This window comes from Eschrichtius robustus, chromosome 6 (genome assembly GCF_028021215.1).
Source record: "Eschrichtius robustus isolate mEscRob2 chromosome 6, mEscRob2.pri, whole genome shotgun sequence".
In the NCBI taxonomy this organism is placed as follows: Eukaryota; Metazoa; Chordata; class Mammalia; order Artiodactyla; family Eschrichtiidae; genus Eschrichtius; species Eschrichtius robustus.
The window spans coordinates 81564109-81590596 of NC_090829.1; the positions used below are offsets into that span (position 1 = coordinate 81564109).

Consider the following 26488-nt stretch of genomic DNA (forward strand, 5'->3'; position numbering starts at 1 on the left):
TGTCAAGTTTATATATAATATATGCTTTAATTTAGCATTATAAATGAAGAGACATTTTGACTTTTTTACTTAACAAGTAATGTGCAGTGTGATTAGAAAAATCAAATATTTTCAAAACTTTTTTGCTCAATCATTTCTTATGAGGATTTTTCAAGAAACTCATGTTTTTACTGCCGTTTCCTTGTAGCCCTGAAGGAAACCCATTGTAATGAAATGAGGAACCCATTGTAGGTACTATTTCAACCATTGATGGAATATAGAAAGGATTTGGGATGAAATTAACTCTAAGATTGCTGTGTTCCATGTGATTCAAGCGGGCGTGTATTGAGCATTTTTAAGATTACAGACATAATTGTGATAGTTCATTTTTTACAAAATGGTTTTATCATTCTGGTTATATATAACCTAGTTATTGAATACAATGTTTTTGAAAGTGTTCATTTCTTTTAAAATAATCTTAGACGTGGTTTACTTTTTGAAAATGTCATCTATTTTAAACATTTCTATCTTGGAAAAAGGTTATACATTCACATGGCTCAAACTTCAAAAAATACATAAAAGAATACTTCTTTGAAAAGTTTCCCTTGACCACATTCTCCAATATGTCTCCTCCACCGGGCAACCAATGTTAGTTTCTTTTGTTGTTGTTAAGAAATATCATTTTAGAGTTATTTTAAGCATATTCAAATACATGTATAACCCTCCCCTTTTTCCTACACAAATAGTAGCACACTGTACCTGTATGCTTCCTTATTATTTTTTTAATATCTGCACAACATTTCATTGTATTGGTGTACCATAACTTGTCTTCCCTGTTGATGAATACTTAGGTGGTTTCCAAACTTTTAGTTTTGTAAGCAACGCTAAGATGAATAAACTTATGTTGTATATACATTATTTTGCATGTGTAACAGGATTGCTGAATTTACTTTAAATTAATCACATCAAAGAAAGCACCACTTGTCAAATTTTAAGGTAACAGGCTTTTGGACATGAATATAGAAAGTGCAGATTGAAATTTAAGGTTGTGTTGAGGCATTGAAAAGAAATAAAAACCTTACTTTGTTATCCTGTCTGGTATTTTGTCTTTTTTTTTTTTTTTTTTTAATATTTATTTGGTTGCACCAGGTCTTATTTATTTATTTATTTTTATATTTATTTTTGGCTGTGTTGGGTCTTCGTTTCTGTGCGAGGGCTTTCTCCAGTTGTGGCAAGCGGGGGCCACTCATCATCGCGGTGCGCGGGCCTCTTCACTATCGCGGCCTCTCTTTGTTGCGGAGCACAAGCTCCAGACGCGCAGGCTCAGTAGTTGTGGCTCACGGGCTTAGTTGCTCCGTGGCATGTGGGATCTTCCCAGACCAGGGCTTGAACCCGTGTCCCCTGCATTAGCAGGCAGATTCTCAACCACTGCGCCACCAGGGAAGCCCCTGTCTTATTTTTTAAAAACTATTTTTGAGGCTTTCTTTTTGAATACAATAATAGGCAAAATATTTCAAGCTGCTATTTGTAAGTACTTTTTTGGCAAATAGCACATTGTGGGGGCAGTCTTTATTCCCCATAGATGAAAAGCCACTTTTGATGTTATATTTTCTGTATCTTTCCTTTTTTTCCATTGGATTTGGAAGTACTGGAGACATTTTGCAAGGGATAAGAAATTTGACCAGATAATGCGATATACACAGCTGGTAAATATCATCTTGAGTTGAAGTTGCAGGATTTAACGTTTGTGTTTTTTTATTGACTTATATTTCAATAATTCTTATGTTTTCTGTATTTAACCAGTGGTTCTTTATAGATATCAAATAAATGATATATGACTAAATATAAATCAGTTTAAAACCTTAGTACTGTCAAAGTCACCAGGCTGTTGTCTGTGGTCACCTGACTAGTTAACCAACTGACTAGGTCATAAGCCGACCCCTCTTACACTATAGTCATACATGCTCCCTGGATACGTAGAAAGAGGTTCTCAAAAGTTCTGTTTTAAAAGTTAAAATATTTGAATAATTATTTTATTATTGACTTAAAAATTGAATACCATCTTATTGAACTTGAAGGGTTTGTATTCAGTAGTTAAGAAACACTGATATTGAGGAAAGTTAAGGAGGAAAAAGAATTAGGAGGTTGTAATCAGTGTCCCCTACATCTGCATTTGGAAAAGTAATCATTACTTAAAGAAACTCTCTGTAAGCTCTTCATGTTTATTTGTCATGTACAGTATTTTATATTAAATGCTTTGCACAGTACTATAGGAAACCCACTGTAAGTCATAATTTAATTATTATTGTCTAAAAATCCTCGTACCAGCACATTCTAAGGCAGCTCTCTAGCGTCAGTGGGAGAGAGGAAGGGAGATAACTTTTGTATCTGTCGCCTGAACTGTTAACTTAGTCACGTGCCCAGACTGAGAAATTGCCTGGTGTAGTGGTCAGGATACGGACTTCCAAGCACGGACCCAGATGTACTGTCTGAGAGTCAGGAATGATTTATGATTAACTAATAGAGAAGGCATTTGGAAATTGGTGAGGACATCAGATAAGATAACAGAGGTATTGCGAAAGCAGTTTGAAGGAAGTGCCCAAATCATAGGCTTTGCTACCAAATCACTCCTTGTAAAGATCCCACCACAAATCTAGTGCTATCTCAGTGGTTTCTCTTGTCCTTGAAATGCTAACCTAGACCTGACCTAGAGCTGCAGAATTTCAGATTAGAGAGACACTTTAATCTCTTCTAAGAAGCTGAGCTTGCTTCAAGCTTTATTAACTTAGTTCATGATTATCTAAAATAGTCTTAGTCCTGTTTGCCATAGATAACTCTACTTCTGTTAGTTCTGAAATAGTGAAGCCAAATGTCATTGGGATCCAGGCCCATACTGCCAGTTGCCAGTAGGGTAACTCTACTTAGATGTACCATAGGCACCTCAAACCCAGCCGGCCTGTAACTGAATTCATCGTCTTGTCCCAGACCTGATCCTCTCTCTTTCATTCTTTCAATGTACTAGGCACTGAGTATCCCAAGATGAATAAAACCAGACATGTTCTCTGTCTTAGACATTAAGTGCAATGGGAATTCACGGAAGGCTTAAACTTCAAAAAACAGTTTTTTTAACACCTTAAAAAACTAAAAGTAGAACTGCCATATGACCCAGCAATCCCACTACTGGGCATATACCCTGGGAAAGCCATAATTCAAAAAGATACATGTACCACAATGTTCGTTGCAGCACTGTTTACAATTGCCAGGACATGGAAGCAACCTAAATGTCCATTGACGGATGAGTGGATAAAGAAGATGTGGCACATATATACAATGGAATATTACTCAGCCATAAGAAGGAACAAAATTAAGTTATTTGTAATATGGTGAATGGACCTAGAGTCTGTCATACAGAGTGAAGTAAGTCAGAAAGAGGAAAACAAATACCGGATGCTAATGCACATATATGGAATCTAAAAGAATGGTACTGACGAACCTAGTGGCAGGGCAGGAATAAAGATGCAGACATAGAGAACGGACTGGAGGACACAGCAGGGGAGAGGAAGCTGGGACGAAGTGAGAGTAGCAGTGACATATATACGCTACCAGATGTAAAATGGATGGCTAGTGGGAAGCAGCTGCATAGCACAGGGAGATCAGCTCGATGCTTTGTGACGACCTAGAGGGGTGGGATAGGGAGGATGGGAGGGATATGAGGATATATGTATACTTATAGCTGATTCACTTTATTGTACAACAGAAACTAACACAACATTGTAAAGCAATTATACCCCAATAAAGATTTTTAAAAAAAGGTTATCCTTGTTTGTAGACTGGATTGGAGTGAGCCGAGGAGAGTGGTGAGGAGAGTGATTGAGGCCATTGGAGAAATCAAGGAGTGAGATGATGGTGGCATGAACCAGAGTGGCGGCAGTGGCGATAGAAGTGGTGGATAGATGAACCAAATTTTGGAATTGGCACTTGGTGATGGACTGAATGGTGGGGGGGGTGCTCCGGAGAGCCAATGTCAAAGGTGATTCCCAGGTTTCTGGCTCAAACACTAGCATCAGCCTGGTGCCATATACTGAGATATGAAAACCTACACTGGAAAACAGGTTGGGGAGGAGGAGCAAGAGTTCAATTCTGAGAATTATTAGACTTGAAGTATCTTTAGGAGAGTCAACTCTCTCTTGTACATTTCCTCTTACCAATGACATTAATTCTCTTCATGCAGCCTAGAAGCCCAGAAGTTATCCATGATTCTTTTTCCTCACTCTCTACATTCAGTAAGTCATGAACTCTTGTCAATTCTGTACTTCTTTAGAGTTTACTGGACTCTTTTCTCCCCTTTCTCCATCATTAATGCTTATTTTAAGCATTGGTCACTTTCCCCTGGACTATTGTGCTAGCTTCCTAATAATCTCCATCTCCTGTTATCCTCTCTTTAGTGCAAAGTTTTCCACACCTTCTTCTGCCAGAGCACAAAGGGCTGTTCTGTGGTGGGGGGTAGAGGGACATTGTACAGGCCCTTCCACCACTGTTTCAACCAGAAGAGCTTTGCTTTTTTAACATCTTGGGTTTCTGTGTAAAATTTCATTTGAAGACGCATTAAAAATAATATAGGTCAATAAAAACTGGAAAACCTCTTTCCCTAGTGAACCTTCATCCTACAAACTGTTACGTGGATGATATTTCTAAAATGAATCTGATCGTTTCATTCACTGCTTAAAACCTTTCAATGCCTCACTATTACCTTTAGGGTAAGGTTTAAAATTTGTAGCATATCCACAAGATCTTTCGTGATCTGGCTTAATTTCCCCAACTCATCTTCTAACATTCTAGTCTCACCCTTATTTGTTCCCCAGTTTCTTTCAGTCCCCCAAGCCTCTTTGCCTTGATTCTGGTTTGCTTCCCTTCCTCCATCCCCTTTCCCACACCATTCCCTTTTACCAGTCCTTTCAAGCCCTGCTCAGATGTTGTCACTCCTGTGAGACATTTGTGGGTCATCTTTAGACAAAGTTAATTACTCCCTTCTCTGTACCATTTCTCTACCCCCATACTTATACTAGTTTGCACACAGAGCACTGAACTTGAATCATGTGCTTACATGTCTGTCTCAGACTTAAGAAGCTATGAACTCCTTGGGCGTTGGGCCCACTGTATCTTTTGTCTGTGTGTTGTAAACCTAGTCCTAGCCTATGGTGGACTTCAGTCAGTGTTTGTTGAAGTAAATGGAACCAAAATTGGCAGCAAGTGCTGCTAGGTTTTGTTAATTCTTAGAGATTCAAGGTGTTTGGAATATAAATATTGCGTCCTTTGGTGCCCCCAGAGCCAGTCCAATTCTAGACCAATGCTTGGGATATGAATGCATGTTGATTTGAGAATAATTGTTCTACTTCAAATATGCCTGGCCCCATCTGATATCAAGTAGCTTGCAGGATGGCTTTTAGGAGTGCATAAAGATTTGCGGTTTGGCACAATTTAAAAAAAGCTTTATTGAGATATAATTTACATACCATAAAATCCACCGATCTATACAGCAGTTTTCAGTATGCAGATTTGTGCATCCATCACCATAATGTAATTTTAGAACATTTTCAGCCCTCCAGAAAGAAAGCTTGTGTGCATTAATGGTCACTCTCCGCTCTCTCCCACCCCCTCCTAGTACTTGGGCAACCTATAGACTATTTTCTGCCTCTGTAGAGTTGCCTATATGGTCTTTTATGACTAGCTTCTTTCACTTAGCATAGTGTTTTTGAGGTTCATTCATGTTTTAGCATGTATCAGTACTTCATTCCTTTTGTTTAATGCTGAATAATGTTATATGTGTGGGTGTACAAATTTCTATTTATCCATTCATCATTTGGTGGACATTTGGATTGTTTCTACTTTTTGGCTTTCATAAATACTGCTCTGAACATTTATGTACAGGTTTTGTGTGGACATGTGTTTTCATTTTTCTTGCATATATACCCAGAAGTAAAAATTGCTGGACCTTGTGGCACCTCTCTGTTTAACTGCCAAACTATTTTCCAAAGTGGTTGCACCATTTTACGTTTTCCCCAGCAGTGTGTGAGGGTTTCAGCTTCTCCACCTCCTCACCAACACTTGTTACTGTCTTTTTATTGTAGCCATTCTAGTGGGTTTGAAGTGGTTTCTCATTTTCCTAATAACTAATAATGCTAAGCATATTTTCATGTGCTTATTGGCCATTTGTATGTTTTCTTTGGAGAAATGTGTTATTCGAACCCTTTGTCATTCTTTAATTGGGTTTTTTTGTCTTTTTATTATTAAATTTTAAGATTTCTTTGTAGATGCTGGATGCAAGTCCCTTATCAGACATATGATTTATAAATATTTTCTCTCCTTCTGTTGGTTGCCTTTTCACTTTATTGGTGGTGTCATTTGAAGCACAAACATTTAAAATTTTGATCAAGTTTAGTTATCAAGTCTTCCCTTTTTTGCTTGTGCTTTTAGTACATATCTAAGAAATCATTGCTTAACTCTGGTGCAATTTCTTCAACTTCTCTTTTTCCATTGAACTTTTTTCTTCAATCCCAAAGTGGCTATGGAATCCTTGTAATTTATCTGTGACTTGTTACAGCCCCAGGATCAGTTTCACAAAGCCAGGTGCATAAATCAGATAGGCCAAAATTGCATGAGTGCTTGGAGGTGGGGGTGAGGATGGTGACTGTTTGTCTTGCCAGTCTGGAAGAGGTATTTGCTAGAATCTGTTAATCTGGTGAATAAAAGCTTTTTAAATGTAGATCCAAATAGTGTATAAACAGGCTTTGCGCTCTTTTACTAAATGTTTGAGGAATACCATCTAAATTAACTATGTGCTGGAATCTTAGATTGTGGTTTACACTTGTATGTATGTAATAAGAGATTTACAAAAGGGGAGTATTTGGGTGAAATCTCCCAGTGTAGGTTGACCACTGGGAGATGCATAACATCCAGACCCAGGTCTGCTATGTGAAATTTTTCAACATGTGAATAACCCTGGTAGTCTTTATTTTTTATTTGACATTTTGGAATATGGGTTGTTTGTGATGATTCTGGTACAATTCCCTGCTCTTCCTCTTAGTGCCAGTTTAAGAAATTGCTAATTGTCCATTCTTACTGGAAAGTACTGATTTCCATTTGAATATAACAGTCTTTTTGCTAAAACTTTCCTGTGGTTGATTCGAGCAAATACAAGAAGCCTTCTGTTTGTGGACTGAATGTTCAGCCAGCCATGACGTGGCCACTATTCTCAATGAAGCTTATTCATCACTTTCCATGCTGGTGCATTATACGGGCCTTGGTGAGGATCCTGGGGACTTTGAATGGAGAGCTTCTCCTCTGCTTACCTCCATACACTGTCGGTATTAAGGGATTCTGTTCTTGATCTTTTCCAGACCTTGTGGATAATTAGATCTTTTTGTTTTCCGTTGATTCCCAATAGTGTCTTGCAGATGATAGGTGCTGATTGAGAATTTGTTCTTTTTCTAAGAACGGAATGGCAATTAATGCTCTTAGGAGAAAGTTTTTTGTTCTCTTCTCATATACATGAACATTTATCTTCGATCCAATGTCAGTTTACACAGACATAGGCGATATGTTTTTATAAAATAAAATGAAATGGCTGTTGATGATGTTAGATTCAAAGCTCATTACTCTTTAGGTAAATTAAACTTTTTAATATTTAATCTTGTATACTTGTTGAATAATTAGATTAAGTTTACAGGTTAATTGCTGAATTTCATTTATATAGATAGAGCCGTAGAGATACAATAGTGGTTATTTGTTCCAGTTCATGACTAGAAGGCAGTCAAAGTTGTTATAAAACTAAGCCTATTATATACTTTGGTAAAATCATGTGCCCTGAGACATAGCAGGCACTTATTATGAGAGCCTGGTCAAACACCATCAGACCACCATATCATGGCTCTTGAGCCTGTTTCACAACAGTAGTGTTATGATAAGTAGTGTTCCCTGTGTGTGTTAGTTATGGCCAGTGGGGGTATAAATATCCATAATAGAATAATATTTGAATTGTTTTTGACTACATCTAACAACGGGCTTTTTTTTTTCAAAATATTTCATGAAAATGGTATATGCTTGCTCTACATTCCCCACTCCTGTTGCTTTCTCTCAGGAGTCATGAGTTTCAGGGACTCACTAAGCCTGTGACCTCTATTCTAAGATGAAGCCTAGCTCTGGATCTCAGTGGAGTTTACACTGTGTGTGGGAGGGCTGCACTTTCCCTGAAGACTGGGTGCTTCCAGAGGAGCTGGCTGGCTCAACAGTTTTCATTTCAGGGGCTCAAACTTGCCCTGGGGACATTTCAGGAAATACGAATTTCTTCCAGCCAAGGGACCCTCCCTCCCCACCTACCACCACACACACCCCATACTCTTTAGAGATTCCTTGAACCCATAGAATTCTCTTGATTGAAAGTGAATCTTGGTTTGTTACTTACTGAGGTAAGCACCTCAGACCTTCTGTGGTCCAGAACTAACTTCTGGGGAGTCTCAGGAGACCCTAGAATTGTCCTGGGACTAACAGTGAGGTACCTCCTCTTATTCCCCTTTGTAGCTCCCATAGTATCTACAATACTGCTCTGTTCATAGCATGTGCAAAATAAATGTGTTGGCTACAACTCTTTATCCATACTTCTTCTCCACTGATACATGTGAATCTATTTAGATTATTTAAGCCCAATATCATTCTAGAATTTCACATTTCACCCCAGATACCTCCCCTGTTTCTCAGCAACACACCCCACTGTTCTTGTGTTTACTGGACTTTCACATTTTCATTCCAGAATTTCCCATTTTATCCCAGTATCTCTCCTGTCTCTCAGTAACGCACTCACTCCTCATTCTTATACTTACCGATCTCTCCCTTGTATAATCACTTACTAAGTGAACAACTGTCTGATTACAGATTCTGACCCATATTGATAAGTAAGGAATATTATGCATATTATACCTTTAAAAAATTTCTCTAATGATACAGGTGTGCTCCAGGATGACAATTATGAACCTCAAGGTTATGTAGTTTGCATAAGTTTTAGGTTGTCCACATTATCTCTCTAGGTAGCCCACAAACAGATGAAGCCTTGGCTTAAAAACAACTCTTCCCACAGAGAAATAGGATGTGGCTCTAAATTCCTTGATTTCTCTGTTTTAATTCTGATCTAAATTTATGTGTAATAGTTGATAATTATTTATTCATTTGAGTAGGATCTGTGATATAAGACAAGTGATTTTTTTTTCTTGAAAATAGTTCTGATTGCAACATGTCAACATATTCTAGGTGGATTATGCTGAATAAAAACTCCATATTGTCTCTTCTTAAAAAAAATAAATAAAAAAATGAAACATTTCTCTAAGTTATTCTCTCTTGCCTATTTTCCTTGACATTTGCAGGTTTCTTCACTTTCCACCTAGATTATTTTCCAGTATGTTCATAACTGGTCTCTATCTTTCCCTGTTCTCTCTCCCTTCAAATCTACCTACTGTACTTCTGAAAGAATAACTTTAATGAAAATATAAACACATCCTTCTCCTGGTTATAAAAATGGTCAGTGATTCCCTCTTGCGTTTTGGGTAGAGCCCAAAGCCTAAACTATAAAGTCATACAAGTTTCTTTGAATCTTTGTAGCTTAACTTTCTGCACTTTTACTGTTTATTACTTTGCCTCAAAGTCTGTGCTGTAAACATACCATCTACTTTTATGACCCCCAGGCTTTTGCAGATGCTCTTCCTCTGCCTGGGATGCCTTCCACGTCTCACTATGTCTGATGTATCCTTTGCAGCTCAAAGGTTATCTCCTCTCTGGAGCCTCTCTGAACACACCTTTTGTCTTCGTCTGTGCTCATACAGTATTGTATTATATAGTACTTCTGATATATCACTTTATTGCTTTGTATACCAATACTTTTGTAAAATGTAATAAAAATGAAATAGAAAAATGAGGTGTAAAGAAGACATAGAAAATAGAAACCTCATTTTAAAATTATTAGATTCAACAGACCTAAAATTACTAGGTTTCTAAATGTTTATGCTCAGTTTTGAACTTAACTATGTTTTTATGGACCAACAGCAAGCAATTCACAGGTCGTCATTGGTCCACAGGTCACATTTTGAGTAGCACTGTTTTATAACATTTATCAAACAGTTTTACAGTTATTTGCATGTATATTTGCTTTCCTGACTAGACTGGGGTTGTGTCTTTTTTATCCTGTGTTTTCCTTTGTCTGGCTTCTCATCCTTTGTCCCCTAACCTCCCCCCCTGACACCCTGGTCATCCCCTCCCCCCCAAAACCAGGTCTTAAAATAGTATGTGACAGAGTTAATCAGTGAATGTTCATTGAAGGATTTAAGTGTAGCAGTGGTCTCATTACCGTATAATCACAACTGGCTTGCATTTCAGTTCGCAAAGTCACATGGGTAGAGCTTTGTGTTAGTTCATACGGGTATTGCTTTGAACTTCGTGATGCCATAGTGAAGTTCTGTTGGGGAAGGGGCTTGCAAACTCAGTCTGAAGTAGATGCAATTATGTTGTACTCTGCCTAATTTCAGTAGTCTCTGAGAAATCTTGCATGCAACACATGTCCACATTCTTAGCACAAGTGATAAAATAGCTCTCTGCTGTAGGGGAGGAGCAGAGAACTAGTAACACCACTGAAGCAACTTTTTAGCAAATACTTGTTTTGAGGAGAATGTTTGCTGCCAGTTACAAATGAAATGCTTTTAATTTTTCTGGTTTTACTGACACACTACATGCAGATGCCAGGTCTCCCACCCTTGGGGACATCCAGCCCTCACACCCCTCCTTCCATCCCCATTCACAGTTCATTAGTCAGTTTAGAATCTGCATTTTTGAAAGTTGTAGTTACCCAGCTTCAGAAGCTTAGAACTTGTCCCATATCTGTGATTTTGGAACAGTGTTCTGCTATGGTGGAAAGCAGTGGAAACCTGAGTTCCAGCCCAGGCTTCGCTTCTAGTTGACTGCATGACTCTGGGCAAGTCATACTCCCCTTATAACTTGTGTCCTCATTTGAAAATCCAGACTAGATTATTTATAGGGTTGTTTTTTAACTCTTCCTTTTGGTCCTTGTGGGAGTCGACGTTTGCCTGCTTTGATTTTGGTCAGTTAACTCTGGCTGGTGATCTTCATATACTGTCATGTACATACTGTGCCAGTAGTTACCATGTTATATTGACATTCTCTTTGCTTTTTTTCTTTCCCCCCAGTGCGCTGTAGTTTCCTCAAAGTCATCTTATTCATACTTGTGTTACCTGTTCTTGGCCCAGTGTCTCAATTCACGCCCTATTAATGTTGGTTGACTTGTTAAGCTGAACTCTGTCCTTTGTTTTTGCTACAGAGCTTTGTTTAGCACTATGCCTACCGGGGAACAAGCCTTGCATCAGTTGCATATTTGATATCCAATTAATATATTACAGAACTGTTTCAGGTTGTGGACGTCATGAAGCCCGGTTGGAGTGATGCTGATCAGTCCCGCGACTGTGTAAAGCAGGTGAGAGTTGTGGTTATTCATTCACTGTTCTCCTCTGGAGGGGCTCATTGATTATTAGCTTGATGGAGGATCTGAGCTGGTAGTCCTCTGTCTGGGCCTTCTTGGCCTCTGGCAGCTGAGAGAAAGATGTGAGTTCTCTGCCCACAGACTGTCCAGCCCTGTGGGGCAGCCTGCCAAGAGTCTCAAGTCACATGCCCAGGGAGTTGCTGCTACATTTTTTCTTCCTTGTCTTTTTCAAGGCTGCTGTTGTTGGGCTCCGCGCCTGGTGTCCCTGAATTGTAGCTCTTTGAGTTCTCTGGGTGGTGAACTCCAAACATCGTTGAGCAGCCGGTGCAATCTTTATTGGGGCTGGATTACCTCCACCGAGTAGACCAAGCGTGTTTTTATGCCGTCACCAGGCAAGACTTGCAGCTGTGACCCGTACACTGAGCCCACAGTCCCCAGTCCCCACAGCGTGCCCCTGAATATCCCCAGCCCAGGGTGTGCGGGGCTGTGGTGTGAGCTGTAGCTTGTCCTCACCCATGTCCTGGAGGAGAGTCCTCCTCATCCTGTGCGGTGAGCTCATGCACTAACCCTCATGCTTAGCTTCTCTGGGTAGGTACTCCATTGCGCATTCCGTTTGCAGAGCTGAGCCCTGAGCCTCTTTGTAAGATCTTTCATACACCAAAGTGTTCAGACGCCACGAGGAAGGTTAGTACTTGGAGTTGTATTGCAATGGTGGTGATGGATTAAAACTGAGCCCCGACACACGTTTTCCTAGTCTACGTGTTTGTGAAATGGTTCACAAGGTTAGAAGTTTAGTAGATGGATATCTAGTGGAATGAAACTAAGTAGTGCTTAAGTTTATTGCACCACTAGCCTTAACTTTCCTTAACATGGTGTTCTAAGTAACAGCCATGTTTTAGGATGATCCCATTACCCTGAGTCACCTATTCTGCTGAGAAATATGGAGAAAAGAGACTGTGAGTCTGGAGAACTTAGAAAATTTTCTTTTCTTCTTCTTTGTGTGGCCTTCTCTTTCCATTTAATTTCTGTGTTCTCTCTCTTATGTGAGGAGCACTAACGGATTCATGTAAAACCTGTATTTTAATGTTGACCCATCTGCTTTCCAGTTGTTTAGCCTTGGGAGAATTTATTATCCTCTCTGAGCTATAGTTTCCTTCCTAGTAAAAACAAGATACTGCCACTACTATTTTAAACATTAAGCATCATGTGAAGATGTGTACTTGGTGTGGTACCCGGCTGACCTGCGGAAGGATGATAAAGGATCCTTGCCATTTTCCTGTTACATTGAGCATACACAATATTTCTTATTATAAATCCCTCATTTGTACCTGTAGCGAAAATGTTACAAATGGCATCAAGTAGAAATCGAGGCACTTATTGAAAAAAGTTTAGTGAATGTTTCTTGGGCACCAGGCACTGTGAGTGGAGGAGAAGACAGCTTCCCTGAGCTGTTGGCAGTCTCACGGGTAATACAGAGAAGCAAGCAGCGTTTGCAGAGGGTGTGATGGGTGCTGTGGCGGTGCGGCTGGTGTGCTCTTCAAGTGCGGAGACAGGGCACTCGCTCCTGAGGTGAGAGGAGCAGAAGGGATGGCAGAAAGTCAGGGGAGGTTTCCTGGAGGAATGGGGTTTTGAACTGTGGCTTGTTGAAGAGAGGAAGGAGGTTCCAGGCTGAGGGAACTACACGTGAAAGGCCAAAAAGTGTAACGTAGCATGGGGCATGCAGCGCAAGTCGTTCAGGCTGGCTTCATTGTAGCGACGTGTGATGTGGCCAGTGCTGGACGGTGGAGCTGCTGATGGCCGGCGCATGGAAGGCCTTTCTGTCATGCTGAGAAACTTGGTTTGTCTCTTGTGGAGAACGGGCTTGTCATCGCAAGGCTCTCGTCTGAGGTGTGGCATGATCAAATTTGCATTTTAGAAGCATCCCTCTGGTGCGAGGGCGTAGAATCTGTTGGTGGGAGACAAGGTGAGGAGAAGGGGGGACATATGCTAAGAGGCTGGTGCAGGGGTTCAGAGGACAGATGATGAGGGTCGGAACTGAAAGAGCAGATGGCAGAAGGGATGAAGAGGAGGACACCAACTGAGAGTAACTGAGGAGGTAAGCATCTGTGACTCCTTCATCTTAAAGAATGAAAAAGCATCTGGGGGAATCTCCTAGGTTCTTGTCTTGGCTGCATAGGAATGGAGAATAATAAAGGAGGAAGGTCAGGTTTTGGAAAAAGATGATAAGTTCAGTTTTGGATAAATTGAATGGGTGCTGCTTGTGGAATGTGATCCAAGGGAAGGGAAAACCAGGAAGCAATTTGATATATGGGTCTAGGGCTTAAGGGAGGTCAGAGCCAGAAATGTAGCTTTTCACCTTGATCGATTATAACGACATAGGAAACAATAAGTAAAATGGTCGTTTTGTCCTTGCACTGTGACAGAGGGACAGACATTTATAATATATCACAAATGAAGCTGTCATTAAAAACGTACAATAGATCCCCCTCCCCTCCTACTTCAGTGTTCTCCTTGGTAGAGATAGGATATTACTATTTCCCTTTTCTCTCTCAACCCCCATAGGGCCTTTTGGTTTGAAATACTGCTTTGAAATTAAATAAGGTTGAATTTTGAAGGGTCTTAAATTTTAATATGATACTTTCCATAACTCTAAGCTGCATTTTAATGTGGCTTAGCATAACTTCTGATGCCTCTGGGAGTGCTTCTTAGTAATTTATTATTATTATTATTTTATCATTAGCTCTTAGACATGGGTTGAGAGAAAATTATTAGAACAATCAGGATGTATTCCCTAGGCTGTGAAAGGGATGAGTGTAAGGTCTCGGCTACGGTGGCTTTTTGTCTTCTCACTCGGCACACCCTGGCTTCTGTCTCCTGGGGGCTCTGCAGTTTTAGATCAGCATCAAGGTGTCGCTGAGTGGCAGCGTTCAGTGACAGAGTTCTTACAGGTCAGAATTTTTTGGATAATCTTCCACATCCTCACCTTTCCTCCTACCATTCTCTCTTCTTTTTTTCTCATTTCAGCGGACCTTAGGAAATCATATTCTTGGGTGTTCTCATTCTATTCCTTTGTGGTCTCTACGTATTTTCCTTAATTTTCCTCTTGTCAGTATTGAGGTTTATGGTAACCTGTCCTTTTCTATCTTCTTCCACTTGAATATGCATAGAAAATCAGCCATGCTCTTCTGGCATCCTTAAAATTATAGCTTTGCCTGTTTTTAATTTTTCTTTCTCTCTCTCCTACTATCCATTGAGATGACATTCTAGGTTCAATCACTGCCACTTCTCCCACCCCCACCCTCCAAATATACCTGTTAAACCTCTGTATTGGTCTAGCTACATGACCAACCACACTTGCCTTAAATACTTCTTATACTGGGAAGTTCGCTGTCTCGTATGACTTGTTTCATTTTCAGCAGCTTCAGTTGTCAAAAGGCTTTCTTTATAATATAAACACGTGATACTGTGATATGTTAAACAATGTACTTTTTGTTCCTGGTATTTTCTGCTGCCCTCTGACAGTTTTACTTTTTCTGGTTAGCAGGGGAAGGAAGAGACACCTCAGCAGAATGCAGAGAAGAGGCAAGTGTCTGATTTTTGAATTTCAGAAATTACAAAGCCTCGGTCTGACTATAAAACTAAATTTGGAAAAGTCAGGAAAAAAGATTTTGTAGACAAGTTGAGGGAGAGTCAGATAAGGAGTTGAGAGAGCCCAGATACTGGCCTTGTGCTTGAGAGAACCTCTAGGAAGGTTTGATGAATTCTAGAGGAGAGTGAACTTCTCCGTAAGACCTCACAGCAAAACTGCAAAGATTAAGTTTCTGCCTCTCAGCTCAATGCGGGCTCACAATCAAAATTAAGTTTAGTTATTGAAAAACTGAAGAGGATGAAGTTACATTTCTTGCCCATCTGATTTGTAGGCTGAGATTTGTATGTGTTATTTCTATATTGAAAAGCAGTGAGACGTAGTGGAAAATTGCACAGGCTTGGAAGCCAGATTAATTTGGGTTTAAATCTTGGCTCTGCGTAATATCCTAGTCAAGTTGCTTAATCTCTCTGAGTCTGTTTTTTTTTTTTTTCATTTGTGTAACTGGAATAATAATACCCACTTTGTGGGAGTGTTTTGATGCTTAGATGAGAGGTACATACAGTGTCTAGAATGATGTCTGGCTTATAATAGGCACTCAGAAATAACTCTCTCACTTAATTTTTTGTCTCAGTACTACCTCTTATTTTGTCCTCTTAAGACTTAATAGAATATGTCTAAATACTTCTTTCATATGATAGGCTTATAAATATTTGAAGACCAATATCCTCAACAGTGCCTAGCACTGTGTCTTGCATATTTGAGAAGCAGTGTGACATAGTGTATTCTGGAGCCCATTGCTTGGATTTGAATCCCAGCTAGGCCTCTTACTAGCTTAGGTAAGTTACTTAACTTCTTTGGACCTCAATTTCCTTGTTTGTAAAGTGGGATAATAATAATAATACCTATCTCGAGGTGGTTGTGGATTTTAAAGATGTTAACACATATAAAGACTTCCAGATGCCTGGTAGTTCATTAGGCAGAGAGTAAGTGCCTCATGGTGATGGAGACAATGCGACATGATCACCTAGTCCTGTTTTATTTTCTTCTTTAGAGCCAGGTCATGGCTGCTTTTTCTTTCCTTCCTTGTGAGTTAGGTTGGGACCATGTATTTATTCTAAACAGTAGATTATAAGTGGAGGTGACAGGTGTCATTTATGAGCCAAAGCACTTTGCCACATGGATTGTAGAGACCCTCATGTGGATTGTAGAGACCCTCATATGATGGTTTCACAAGGTCATATGGGACTGAGTCCCTGAGTCACCATTTAGTAGAGAGCTTCTGGATCCCTAGAGGACATTGTGTGAGCAAGAAATAAACTTTGTTTAAAGCTGCTGAGATTTCAGAGTTAATTTGTTACTGAGGCACAATGTAGCCTATGAGGATTAATGTAATATGGCTGTTATGATTGTTGACTAGTTGAATACCAAATGAAAGAAACTGTTGAGTCAATTTTAGCAGAGGCCTTTTCAATGAGGATATTAAGGAGAGAGGAGGGGATTTTTTTAAAGGAAACAGACAGGGTTGAGACAGGGACATTAATTTTTCTTTTTGAAAGAGGTTTCATGTAAGTTTATGACTGGGTGATACAATTCTTTGCCCTTCTTTTTCTTGCCCCATATCCTATAATAGAAATCTACTTGTTTTAAAGCTTCTTGTATCTTGTTAAACTTCAAACAGTTGTGTTCTGGAGTGGTAATTGATAATTTTATTAGTGAATGAGTTTATCAGATAACCATTTGTTAGTATTGACAACAGCATGAAAAGAGTTTGAAAAGATAGCTCCAAGGTTAGAGCCGGTTGTTACCATTAGCTAGAAAAAAAATTGGGAAAGCAAACTTATTTTTAAGGAGAAGATGGTGACTTCACTTTTGGACATTGAGTTTAAAGAGTATTAACATGGTGGTTGGAAGTTTGACACTCCATCTCTTGTGAAAAGCTGGGCTAACAGTGGTTTAGATAGAGACTTTCTGTTGTTAGGTTCAAATAACCCCAGTCCCCCAATTTGATATTTGATAGAGCACATCTTTGAGATTTTAGAACAGGTTTGTGGAAGTATACGATTTATTATTTAAACTTCGGACAGACTTTCTGTGAGCACATCTTTTGTTCATTGGGGGTACAAACTTATCTGTTATGTGTAGTAACAGAAACCTACATGAAATGAGTAAATTATTTTTTTAAGGAAAGGTACTACTGAAGAAAATAGAAAAGTGGAATGGCACTTAAAAATATATATTTGGCTCTGTGAAGAAAATGATTTTTTGATTTTTTTTGTTTAATTTTTCTTTTTCAAGGCAAAGTTTCTTCAGTAAAAGGATGAGAGAGGAGAATTTCTTCTCTGTCAAATTTAATCTGTAGCCATCTGCTGCTGTATCTCATTATGTTCTTCATGTAATTAGAGCAATTAGGATGAGGCTTGCACTATATATTGGTCTTGGAAAGAGGGTTGAGCTGTTTGCAGGCTTATTTTGAGAGACTGGAGATTAACAGCCTAATCTTTTAGGTAAACTGATGGAAACCAAGAAATGTTTAAGCTACTAAAAGAAGAAGGGCAGTTTTTTCTCTTTGCTGTAATGTTGCTTTCCTGTCACCATGGCGACTAGGTATCGTGACAAACATGTTTTTAATGAGAGGAACTCAAAAGGTAATAGAGAAGAACGGTTGTAGAAGAAAGAGAGGAGGAGGGCTCTGTGGAGTGGTGATTGTGGTGGAAACCTCTCTCCAAAATTTTGACACTGAGCTGCTTGGAAGGCAGGAATGGAGAAAAGGAGAAGGAGAATTGAAAGGAGACAGCGTTGATTAGAGATGTACAGAACTCTCTTTTGGGGAGCCAGTCACCTGAATTTGGTTTGTGTACTAAAGAAGGGCAAGGGGGTTAGGTACTGTAACAAAGATGTTGTAAACTATTGTGGGATCCCTCGGATAGGACCGCAGTGCCACTCCACACACCCAGCTAGGATTAGTGTGCCATTCCACATCCTGGAAGGGGCTTCTCGCGAGGGCTGACAGTTCTACCTTCCTGCTCTGTCTCCCTCTCTGCCCTTTCATCTTCATTTCAGTTGCCAATACACTAGTGGTGATCCTCATTACCAATAACTGAACTGTTGCATTATTTTCCAACTGATATTTATCAAGTCATTATCTACTCCAATTCAACCTACCTGAGGCCACCAAATGCATTTTTATGAAACATCACTTCATTTTCACCTCTCTTTTAATTCACGTGTTTTCCGCATTGCCCTCAATGCCACACTTCTTACCCTGGCGTTCAAGGTCCCCTGAAAGGCTACTGACCCATGTTATCAACCATAGCTCTTCTGCACGAACCCTACTATTTCCAGCTAGTATAGTGTCTTCCCTGTCTTAAGAATGTTTCATGTTCATGTCCACTGCTGCATCTCTGCACATGCTATTGCTCCTTTCTGAAAACCTCTTTATTTCTCTACGTCCTAAATCCTACAAGGTCTACCTCAGTACTTAACTATCCTAATTATTTTCTACCACTATTGTCGCTTATGTTTTTATTGAATAGTCCTTACTGTGCTCAGAATAGTTGTTTATAATATGATAGATGCTGAAAAGTTGGTGGTGATTGAACTATAGCCCTTTAGATGTGGAAGAACTTTAGAGATCAAGATGGCCCATCTTGTTCTTAATTTCAAGTGGTTGTGGCACCGAGTCTCTGGGAACTCAGGCAGGCAAATCAGCTTAAAGAAATGAGTTGGGTCTTTACTGCATTTCTTCGTTTAATCTTCTGTCAGAGCCCTGGTGTCACTGAATGTTTGACAGAGACAACCATTTTCTCCAGTTTTAAGGGGATTTATCCTGGATGCACTGAGTGTGTTTAGCTTCTGGGTGCGTGCCCAGGGCTGTGTGCATGGAACACTTAATTCTAGGGGCTGTCCGTGCTCCACTCTATTCAGATCAGAACTTATTTATGTGTGCCAGGCCACTGCTGAGCTTGGCACATGGTGGTGGGCAGGAGAGGCCTGCTGGTCTCTGTGCATAGACAAGTTCTGCTCCTGCTGGGCGGAGCATATGCCCGGGTGAGAGAGCAGCAGAGGGGCAAAACACTGGGAGGGAGAGACTGGGAGTGAGTGCTAAGAGCAGAAAGAAAAGGAGATATTAAAAAGTGGAGGGGATTGGTATCCACATTGCCAGTGGAAACAGCCAGGGAGAGCATGGCTGTGATGTCTTTCTCAGTGTCTTGCATCTTTATCTGGGTCCTAGCATCACTTGAAGGTAACTGACTCCAACTCCTTGTTCATTTATAGTGTGATCTATGCCTTATCCCAACTCTACTTTAAGAAGGTGTTAATTCTTCATGAAAGGTGTCCATATTTTAGTTCTCCAGGGCTACTTAACTCTTTATTTTAGTTATGCCAGTGAGATCCTGGTCTGCATATCTGAAACTGTTCCATTTATCCTTGAATTATATGTCCCAAGCATTAAGCTCTAGCTTTTACAGATTCAGTCATGGAGTCTGCCCAAAGTGTCCAGGATACAGCTGTCCAGCCCTGTAGCCATACTTCATGTTTCAGGCACATGGATTTTGTTGCTTCAAAATGGCAAACTTATAGGGTGTCAGGAATTACACAGACTATGCACATGCATCCATTCAACAGCTATTTATTGAGCAAGTATTCTCTGATATGAAAAACGTGAAGATTCTTGCCCTCACAGAGCCTCCATTTTACAGCAAGGAGAAATAGACAATAAACAGTAAGAAAAATAAGGATAATGTATACTACATTAGGAGGTGGTAAGTGCATTGGGAGACAGAAAAAGTAGAGAATAGTAAGGAGGTGACTTGAAAATATGTGAATGAGACTAAATATAGCTTAATATTTTCAATTTGAATAAATTTAAACCTGTTTTTTTTTTGGCCGTGCTGTGCAGCTTGCTGGATCTTAGTTCCCCGACCAGGGATTGAACCCCGGGCCAGGGCAGTGAAAGCGTCGAGTCCTAACCACTGGACTCCAGGGAATTCCCAAAACCTTATATGTAAAAAAAATATGTAATTTGAAGAGATTGTACCTTTTCATGGGTTTTTAGGACCATGAGGAGTCGGGCATTCAGATCCTGGTTTCTGGACCCTACAGGAATAATTGGTTGTTTAGTCCTGTCCATTTGGGACTGGAGAGAAGGACAGGAATAAACCCCCAAATCTCAAGTCTGTAGATCACAATTTAGTGAGAAGAAGCTCCAAAGCAAAGAAGACACTGAATGCCCCCTTTCTGTTCTCATGGACTTGGGAGTTGCTCTTGAAAGATAGAAATGCGTCTTGTTCTAATATTTGTCTTCAATGTACAGCAATAATAATTGGAGTTTTAGGTATTTTTGATTAAATACCTTTTTATTGAATAGATTTAAATATGAGTTTAGGAATATGTTATCTTGAATATGCCATTCTTCATTCTTAATTTACACGCTAAAATATTAAGGTGCAAGGAAGGGCTCAAAAAGGTGAGTGGAGAAAGGATGCATTTCCTTTATCTACCTACTATACTTTCAGTCTTTTATTCTCCCTTTTTCTTCTTGTCACTTCTCTTTAGGATAATCAGTGTTACTGAACTGAGGAACTGTATCTCAGAATCAAGGTCAAACCACATGTCCTGGCATAATCCTTAATTTTTGATGTTCTGTTTTTCATGCGCATGCATAAAATGTTTTCCTTTAGGTATTTATTTTCTGTTACCAAATTTTCACTCCCTAAAGTTCGCTAATCTGACTGGAGCTGACCTACTGATTTATAACTTGAAAGTCATTCTCTGCTCTCCGCCCCGTCTCTGTCCATGCCATGCATGCCCGTTGTGTGCTTCAGTCATTCAGTGCTTTTTACTCTCAAACACTATAATTGACTCTAGCTATATATTTCTTCAGGTTGTTCTCTGGTCAGAGATTTAGTTAGTGAGGTAGCAGTAGGATCATCTGTCAGTTCCAGGGCTCACCAGGATTCACATCCCGGCTTTGGTGGGGTGTGGAGAGCTGGGCCAGGCTCGTTTTTGTGAGCCTATTGTTGCCTGTTCTGTTTTAGCTGCCCAGCTCTGTGTGTGTGAAGGTAGCACAGCATTATTCTTGGTTTCTTTTTCAGCTAAATATTTTTTTTTCCCAAAGAATAAGTAACCTATGTACCTATTCCTATAAATGAAGAGACTGTTTAATAGAGAAGTGTGAATGGAAAGGCAGATTTTAGGGTTTGAAGGTTTTAAAAACTTTTTTTAAAAGATCAGTTGTGCTGTCTCTTTCATAAAACTGTGTATCTATTTGAAGTCTGATAGTATTTGAAAACCACAGTAATGAATGTATTACTGAGAAACAACTCAGTAGTACTAATTTCTAGAATAAGTCTCGAATCCTTTTTTTGCTGGCATTTTAAGTCATCATCTTGAACCAGAAAAACCTATGTGAATGTAATTCAAAACCAAATTCAGAACCTTTTCACTCTAAACTGGTGTCTGTTTTGATAATGCCATTATTTTCCTAATCTCAAAGGCTAGAAAAACCATGGGATGATTTTATTTTCTCTCTTATTCAGTATCCTTTACTTCTGTTAAACATTCCCATCAATTTTTCCTTTTAATATCTCTCACCTTACCTATTTACTGTCCATTTCCAAAGATCCCCTGGTTCAGGTCCTCTTTATTTCCCACTTTGTTTGATGTGATAATGTTTGCAGTATTAACCAGTGGCCCTCCCCTCCCTATTGTTTCTCTTATACTTACCCTTCTTTTCGTTTGGCAGTCTGACTTTTTTTTTTTTTTTTAACATCTTTATTGGAGTATAATTGCTTAACAATAGTGTGTTAGTTTCTGCTTTATAACAAAGTGAATCAGTTATACATATACATATGTTCCCATATCTCTTCCCTCTTGCATCTCCCTCCCTCCCACCCTCCCTATCCCACCCCTCTACTGACTTATTTTTTAACGAAAAGATTAAACACGGCATATCCCATAGTATAAAAAAGTCAAGTTCTTGACTTTTCAATTTTAGAAGTCAGGTTCGAGGGAGAAAGGGAATTGATGTGGAAGGTTCCAAATCTGCTCTTCCTGTCCTCAGAAAAGTAGAGCTTGACGTGGTGGCACAGAGATCCCCGTGCCCAGCATGGTAGATGGAGCTGAGATAGCTATGCCAATTCCCATGGCCAGGATAATTTAGGTGGCAACAGGAGGTGCCTGTGTGTGCACAGAGAGGTATAAATGTGGCCAGGAGAGAGCCAGACTTGGAGAAGGCTTGTGGGAGGGATGAGGAGGATGAGGGAAGGATCTGGGTAGACCTGTTGGTGGAAGAGCTTCAGGTATTTGCAGGGATAAAGGCAAATGATGGTCTTCACCCATCCTGTCCCCAGATCCCCCAAATCTAGCGTTTTGTAATCCTTTGGCATTTAGATATAACCTTTGAGAAAGAAGAAACCAGAAATTGATTCAGATTACCCTGAATTGACTGAAATTTAGTTTTTACCATTCAGTGGAATGGTAGCCCCCAAACAGAAATGAAATTCAGTTATACAGAAATAAACTCCAATTTCTTGCATGCTTGAGATGGTGCTTTGCAGTATGTGCACCTGTTACTCTAGTTCCTTTCCAGGGCTGCCTTCCTAATTCTGCTTTCCGTGTGGAGGAATCTACCGTCGCTGTTTGCAATACATGGCCTGGATTTCCAGATTCTTCATAGTCGAGTTCTACCCCGTTGTTTCCCACTGTGCTGCAAATTGAACCTCTTCATTTAGGCAGGCAGGTCTCCTCATTAGCCTCATGTCTGCCAGAGAACTCCTCAGCGTCCCACCCAACCACTCTTTATTTGCTTGTATTTCTCCTCTTTACGTTCAGACAGGGACTGTGCATCTCCTCTTTTATGCCAGTCTAAATCCTATCCATTTTCAAGATTCAGCTCAGATTGCGCTGCCTTTTTAAAAGGTTTTTTTTTTTTTAAATTTCAAAATCACAGTGGTCTTGGTTTAAAAAAATTACAATACCGTCTAGCCCTTAGTTACATAGTACTATTTGTGCCTTGATTTTTGTGCTACAGCCATTAGTCTTTATTTCTCCGACTAGATGATACGCTTCTTGGGAATATGGGTCATACGCCCCCATATTTTTCTCGCATTCTCTTAAATATTAGCACATGATGGGCAAGAGCAGATAATGGAAAATTACTCATTAATTAGCAGGGTAGAAGCCATTGCTGTTTATATTGTGCATGTGAGACAAAGTTTATCTTTATCTGTTTTCTCTGTGTATTTCTACATCTCTACCACTCTAGCAGTTAGATAAACGAAGCAAGCAGTGGGTGGATGCATGCTCCCACAAGTGAAACAAAGCTGATTTGCTCTATTTTTAGAAAGCTTGATGGTGTTCGTTTTTCAGGTGTCACTTAAAAATAGGTAGCTGAATAAGTACTCTGTTTTAATGCAGTCGTATACTTCGGTAAAAAGACCTTTGGAATATGGGCACCTACAGGTTTAACCTCTTTAGTTAATACTTGCTCAGAGTTATTGAAGGGATAGAGAAAGCAAATGCTCTGTCTTGTTTAACATTTTTTAATTATGAAAAATTATGTGACATTAATGGCGGTCCCTTGTTTATACAACCTCAAAAGAATAATTTTATCACAGATTTTAGTTCTGTGTTTCACTTGTTTGCTTGAAAGAAACTCATCTGGTTTCCTGCCCTGTTCTGTACTTTCCTTTTTATTCAGTATTTGGAGGCTCTTCATAGAAGGGTCGTCCTCCATTAGGTTTTGGAGAGGCTGGATCTTCCTTTCGCATATTACCTCTCTGGCTATAGTAATTCCCTGGAGGTCCAGGGCAGGCAGGAGACCTGGGAAAGGAAGGCAGGAGCTGAAACTCGAGAGGCTTCAGGCATGTTATCCTGTTCCCCCTCCCCAGCAATGCATCTGTTTCCCCCAGTTCCACAGGAGAACACAGAACCCGTTTTGCAGAAGTCGGCCGCATGCCCCTCTTCAGGGATGACCTATAAAACATGTATTGTTTTTCACATGTAAAAGTATATAGTGCATCTAATATTTTTTAAGTCCTCAGATGACCCCTTACAAACAATCTGAGTTTTGTAATACTCTGCTTTTAATGCAATCTTATCTGAGTTTTTTTTTTAAATTAAGAAGCTCTCAAAAGAAATCACGTGTGTGTGTATACATATACATGCGCACACACACACACACACACACACTTTTCTACTGGTAATGACCCTGTCACAGTAAGGTTATTCCAGAGTGTGCCCTTATTGTGAGAGAAAGGAAGAAGATGCACTAACTTTGGGCAGAATCCTTGCCCCATTCGGTGATACTGCTTGCCAGTGAATAATAAAAAAATGAAATAAAATAAATAGAAAATCCTCTACAAAGAGAAAACAGTGCAACTATATTTATTTACTTGCTTGCTCATGCACTTATTTATTTAACATGTTTCAATAGATGCTGATGAGGAAAAGCACCTGGTACTATGAGAAAGAATGCATAGGAAAGGGGGCCTTTCTGAGAAGGGTGCTTTAAGGAAGTGATGTCTAAGCTGACACCTGAAAAGCAAATAGGAATTAGAGAGCAAAAGGGTCAAAGAAGAGGCTGTTGTCTTGAAGTTGGAAATGGCCGGGTGTGTTGGAGGACCTGAGGGCTGGACATGTGGCACAGCGACTGAGGGGCAGAGTGGCAGGTGCTGGAGGCAGCTTCATTTATTTTTTATTTAAAAAAAATTTATTTATTTAATTTATTTTTGGCTGCATTGGGTCTTCGTTGCTGTGCGCGGGCTTTCTCTAGTTGCGGCGAGCGGGGGCTACTCTTGGTTGCGGTGCACAGGCTTCTCATTGCGGTGGCTTCTCTTGTTGCGGAGCACAGGCTCTAGGCGCCCGGGCTTCAGTAGTTGTGGTGCACGGGCTTAGCTGCTCCGCAGCATGTGGGATCTTCCCGGACCAGGGCTCGAACCCATGTCCCCTGCATTGGCTGGCAGATTCTTAACCACTGTGCCACCAGGGAAGCCCGGCAGCTTCATTTAGAAATGCTTATATTTAACTTTTAAAAGATGATTCTTGGGTTCATGATTGACAGCTGTGGAAAGTGAAATAGTTTGTTTTGGGTCATCAGTTTGCCAAAACAGTAGATTCTTATACAGTCATGTCTAACTCTTAATAGAGAATGTAAAGAAAGCCTAGAGGAGAGAGTTAACACAGGTCATGCTATGATCAATGGCCTTTATAAACCTTTTAATCTTTTACTTTAATGAGTGGAATACCTGGACATTTACTTGACAAATTTCATATATATATATATATATATATATATATATATTTGTCTTTGAGTTTAATGTTTTTGGCATTAATTTTTGAAACTCAGTTTATTTGGCATCCCCTTATGTTTAGTAACCTTTAGAACTTGGGTTACTTCACTGAGAATATAACAATGTGGTTAAGTTAGAGCCCTCCTTCAGTACTCAGTTAACTTTGGAACATGTGTCCTTTTTTCCCCTTTTCCTTTCCCTTCTCCAGCTTATCTATTAGGTAGAATTACAGAAGGCAATGGGAGCAGTTGTCTCTTCTAGACGTGGTGCTGTGTTACCACCTCCTGTGCAGGCAGAACCCTGCGCATTCCAAGGATGTCCTGGGAATGGAAATGAGACAAAGGGAGAGGAAGGAACACTGGGCTGGTGGGTTAAGCTGCGGGATACTCAGTTTATGAAAGAATAAACTGGATGTAGAGACTAGGAAGTGGCAAAAAGTTTTTCACTTGGCTATCTTACATTTAAATCTAAATCTGGCCCTTATTACTGTAATCTGATTGCCTTTTATTTGGGTAAATATGTAGTCCTTGACATACTGTCTCAATGCTGCCTTTGTACTCACCTAAGTCTGGAAATCCTTATATTTATCATTGGAGATTCATGATATGGAGATGGAAGTTGCCTATAAGAATGAGTTTGTATAATCTTCTCTTCTACAAGCCTTCATAAATAAGATAGATGTTCTGTTTGTGTGAGGTGGTTTAGAAGTGATCTTATTTGGAGCTAAAATAGGTTGGATTACCTATGAAAGAGCCATATGCTCAGAGCCTTAAAAAAACGAAACCTAACAGCTAGTTAAAAGTATAAAATGTCTTTTCTTCTTTTGGTTTGCACCTTCTCCTCTTGCCTTGCTCTTCTTCCTGCAGGTAACTTGGGTATTTGCTGTAATGTGTGTACTTACCTTAAGCTAGTATTTCAAACCCTTTTCTCAGCCTGTGACATACTGGTAGGAAGTCCTCAGCCCTGAGCCCCTTTCCTTTTCTCTTTAGTTCTGCCCATTCTTTAACCCATCCTCTGATTTGCACTCATTATCTACCTGTATGTTAATTGTTTCTGAAACACTGTGGTTCATACACAGTCATAGATATAACCCAT

General features: G+C 39.8%; 1 protein-coding gene across 5 annotated transcripts in view; it reads left to right on the forward strand.

The window, feature by feature from the left end:
- IGSF11 (immunoglobulin superfamily member 11) overlaps positions 1 to 26488 on the forward strand; it is a 195591-nt gene that overhangs the window by 86716 nt on the left and 82387 nt on the right. Inside the window, exon 2 of one of the 5 annotated variants that reach the window (XM_068546709.1) lies at positions 11444 to 11506. The exons of the other annotated variants lie outside the window; for them this stretch is intronic. The gene's annotated coding sequence lies outside the window, so the exon portion shown is untranslated. The remainder of the gene's footprint in view (positions 1 to 11443; positions 11507 to 26488) is intronic. 5 annotated transcript variants of the gene reach the window in all.